The 5006-nt window shown below is 32.0% G+C and overlaps 1 protein-coding gene across 1 annotated transcript in view; it reads right to left on the bottom strand.

Annotated features, from left to right (window-relative positions):
* Positions 1-5006, bottom strand: part of LOC107675308 (transcriptional activator GLI3-like) — a 260552-nt gene that overhangs the window by 172217 nt on the left and 83329 nt on the right. The gene's annotated exons all lie outside the window — the stretch shown is intronic.

Here is a 5006-nt window from a genome sequence, read left to right on the forward strand (position 1 = left end):
CAGCTGATTCCTTAGCCATCTTGAAGAATCAGCTAAATACACGTCTCTTCCATCTTTATTTGACCCTCTAACTGTAGCACTCTCTATTCTAATTCTATTCTTTAAAAAATAAACTTGTATATCATTGCTCTTTTGTTGATTTTGATTGCTTCCATTGTCCTCATTTGTAAGTCGCTTTGGATAAAAGCGTCTGCTAAATGACTAAATGTAAATGTAAATGTAAATATGATCTTCATTTCTTGGTCTTTGTTTGTTGTGTAGACCTCTATTTACACATCTTAACAAACAATCTATTAATTTTTTGTTCATGTTTTTGCAGTATCCAATTTAAAGTGGAAACACTTCATCATATGCAAATGTTTATAAATGTTTACTAATCATTAATACCTTTATGAGCAGTCATCTCGATGGCAAAAAGTGTCCCGAAAACCTGAATTTGTCCGTTCGAGGTACAAAAATGATAACAGTTAAAAAGATCAAGTCATATTCCATTCAGGTTCAATCACCGGGAATAGAAAGCATTCCAAGGGCATAATCGTGCTTGAGCCTCTCAGACTGACAGAGGACCAAAAAACAGCACCACCTTCCCAGGATACATTACATCATAAGCTCACTAGACAAGACATACACTGAATTTATAAGAGGTGGCCAGCACCACTAGAACAAAGAAAGGAGAAACAAAACCATACAAATTCTCAAAACAATAACAACACAAACCCTGGAATAAACATAATACATTTAACTAAATTTAGAGCCATGGATAAACTTTAGTTAATGCAAAAAGAACCCTATTAAACCAAAATCACATTGATCAGGACATCACATTTTCCCATGTCCCCTCTAATACATCAAAAGTTGGTACATTCTCACTTCCTTTAGAATTCCCATAAAAACAGTTCAACTTCCTGTTTGAACCTCTTTGTCACTAGGCTGGTCCGTTCCTGCAACACACCAGGTACCAAACATATCAAGTCATCTTAATCAAAAATTGAACTTTAACACTTTTAACTATGTTTTTAACATTACAGTTTAGATGGTTTTTAACTGGTTTTAATGTTTTAACCTTAAGCCAAATAACTAAGCCCGTGCACTGACTCAGTACAATGACAAATAAAGATATTAAAGCAAACCATTATAGTAAAGTATTTTCATTTATTGATCAATGCAAAGATGAAAATATAAGAATCATGTGTGGCCTAAATCCTGGCCCTCACATTTATTAATCATTTGTTCATGTTTTTTGCAGTAGCCAATCTAAAGTTGAAACTATTCATAATTTGTAAATGTTTATAAATGATTACTAATCATTTAGTATCTTTATGGGCATTGGACTTTTAACTAATGTAACAAGGTTTGTGTAAAGGGTGGCTGATTAAGTTTAGCTAATGCAGTCACATTTGTATACTACACTTCAGTATATCATGAAACAGGATATTCCTTGAATCATAAATAAACGTGAAAATGAAATTATTTTTTAAAAGAAAATACTTGTTCATTTATCAACAATATAATATTAAACAATATAATATAAACAGATTGAACCGTGTTCTCTTTTAATCAAATTGACCCCTGTACACTGTAGACCCTTTAACCAACTCTTAAACCTACCCATACCACCAAACCTCTCCCTAACCTTACCCGTATCACACCTCAAAAGCAGCAAAAGTGTTGTGCATTAGCACAAGCTTTGGTAACACTTTAGAATCACTTATTCACTATTAACTATTAACACCTTTCCCTCAATAAATTCCTAATGTGCTGCTTATTAATAGTTAGTAAGGTAGTTGTTCAGTTTAGGTATTGGGTAGGATTAGGGATGTAGAATAAGGTCATGTAGAATAAGTCATTAATATGTGCTTAATTACTACTAGTAAATGGCTAATATTCTAGTAATATGCATGCTAATAAGCAACTAGTTAAGAGAGCCTAAAATAAAGTCTTACCCAAGCTTTTAATCATTTTATAACATCTGTTAAAATCATTTGTAGATTTTCAATAAGTGCTTGATCATACAGAACTGAAAGTTTAATGACATTTGTAAGCATTTTAACTTACATGAAATAATGATTTGTTTGAACATTATCTGATGTTTAATAAGTTTATTAGCAAACATTAACAAGCACATTATCTCACGTTTCTAACTCTTTGAATATATATTAACCAATGATCCATTAAGCATTATATGTTTGTTTGTTTGTTCATTTATTCATGAAAGTTATTATAAAGTGTTACCGATTTCTTTTTTTAATTGTTAAATTAAATTAACTGATTAACTACATTCATTAAAATTAACTGATTCACTAAAATGAATCAGACTTCCCAACTGTATTTGAGAGTGAGACATTCTAGAAGAATAATTTTGATTATAGCCTCATATCACTCATTAAAGGGATCCTATGCTTTTCAGTTTTTCATCTTTATTTAGTGTGTAATGTTGCTGTTTGAAAATAAAAAAGATCTGCAAGGTTACAAAGCTCAAAGTCCACTCTAAAAGAGATATTCTTTTTAACAGAAAACACTTTTCAAGAACTACAATAAACTTCTTCCGGATATTGGGAAGTCACAATGTCACTCATTCAAATAATTCCCACCCATGGAATAAGAGTCTTGTCACTATGGCGGAAAGATGCTATTTTTCCACCCCGGTTCCAAAAATCCTTTGTTTGGCCTTTCTAAGACAGACAAACCTATTTTTAACATTAAATTAACACTACATTGAATACAAATGTATTGCACAAATGTATTGCACTATCATTGCACTTGTCCTTTATACAGTAGCTGCAGTTACTGTTAAATGGTGTTTAATAGCGTATCTTAAATACGCTAAAATTAAAAAAAAAAATGTTTTTGTGACCAGTGAGGGATATTTCTGGCTGTGGGATGAAAGCTTCTAAAGTTGAGGGCTAGTCTAAGGGTGAGCCCAAAGGCAGAACAATCTTCCTCTTTTCCTATAGCTCTCTGCCCTCTCTTCGATGCATGCCAATCATTTTTCACCCTGCTCAATGTTGAACTGGCTCTCCTGCTGCTGAGCGGTCAGCTCATGCCAGTCAAAATGCAGCAGGGTAGCACAGAGGCCATTCATGTCAAAGTTGCACAATGTTGCACATCGTTTCCGGCGAGGGTAAGGGCTTGTTGAGGGAAAAATATAGAGAAAGCAAAAGGTTAAGACTGAACCTCCACCTGCAGATATTTTGAAGGGTTTGTTGTCAATAGTTGAGTTGAGTTGGTGTAGCTGGGGAACCTTGTGGTGGAGGTGGAGCTGATGTGTGGGAACTTACAGAGGAGGAATGGAGGATCTTGTGGAAAACAATAAAACGTTTCTTCTAATCTTCCTCCTCCCCTGAGGTAATCCCTCTGTCTTTTTCTCTCTTATTTCTTTCTTTCTCTTGCAAATCAACTTACAGGAGAAGATGCCATTAACAATGTGAAAAGGATGCAGATATTCCTGTGTTTGGCACATGCATAATAACGACACCCCTCCAAAAGGCTTACCTGATTCGTCAGCCTGGCACCTGTGCTAAATACTGCAGAATTGTTTGTAAAAATACCCAAAGAGAGAGTGAGATAGGGAACAAAACTGAGAAAAAGAAAGTTTAACCAAACTTGGTAGGAAGAGAAGAGCAGGAGGATTACTAAAAGTGTGTGGGATATTCCTCCTCCTTGGCTCCCCATGCAGTAGATGGTTCTCAAAGACTTATCCTTTAACCCCCACTAGTAGAGGTTTAATGCCAAACCAACACATCCTCAAAGATGGGTTCAACTTCCCATTGAGGAGACCAATAATCTATGTGATACAGAAATGGTCGGTATATTACAGGGTAAAATAAAATATCTAATTTACACATCACACTAATATTTTATTTTATTTTATATATATATATATATATATATTCGTATTTTAATTTGTGAAATGCAATTTATATCTATATAATTTTGATATTTATAATAGTTTGGGGTCTGTAAGGCAAGTTTTTTTCTTCTTCTTCTTCTAGGATGCATTAAACTGATCAAAATTGACAGCCGAGACATTTATAATAATACAATAATACAAAAGATTTCTATTTCAAATAAATATTGGTCTTTTGAACTTTCCATTTATCAATTAACCCTGAAAAAATACATATATAAACTGTTATTTTAAATTGTAATAATGTCTCACAATTTTGCTGATTTAGTAATATATGAATATGAATAAATAAATAAATGAATGAATTGAATAAATTGCATTAGTAACATATTAACTTGATATAATACATAAAACCACACTTCATAAAACTATGAAAATTAATGGTTATTAAGACCGCAAATGACCATAACACTTTTTTTTATGATTTAAATTGTCCATACTGTTTCAGAAGAGCCAAAATATGGCACAAAGAGGCAAGGCAAGGTAAGGCAAATTTTATTTATAGAGCACAAGTTTAACACAACCGTAGTTGATCCAAAGTGCTTTACAATAAAAATAAATCAGAATTTTAAAAGAGAAAAAGAGAGTAGAAAAAACCTGAATAGAGATTAAAAAAACAAGAATCAAAATAGAGGTTTAATGCCAAAGCAACACGTCCTCAAAGATGGGTTCAACTTCCTATTGTGGAGGCCAATATCTATGTGATACAGAAATGGTACATTACAGGGTAAAAGAAAACATCTAATTTACACATCACACTAATATTTTCTTTTTTTAATATTTTCATATTTTAATTTGAGAAATCCAATCTATATCTATATAATTTTTAGTTATTTTTACCATTTCAAAAGTTTGAAGTCTGTAAGACGTTTTCTTCTACTTTTCAGCAACGATGCATTAAATTGATCAAAATTGACATCAAAAGCTGTTGTTTTAAATTGTAATGATATCTCACAATATTACTGTTTTTATTAATATATGAATATGAATAAATTAATTAATAAATTGCATTATTTCAAATAAATAGTGATCTTTTTAACTTTCCATTTATCAATTAATCCTGAAAAAAATTATATATATATATATATATATAATTATG

Source organism: Sinocyclocheilus anshuiensis, unplaced genomic scaffold, assembly GCF_001515605.1.
Source record: "Sinocyclocheilus anshuiensis isolate Anshui unplaced genomic scaffold, SAMN03320099.WGS_v1.1 scaffold1704, whole genome shotgun sequence".
NCBI classification, from domain to species: domain Eukaryota; kingdom Metazoa; phylum Chordata; class Actinopteri; order Cypriniformes; family Cyprinidae; genus Sinocyclocheilus; species Sinocyclocheilus anshuiensis.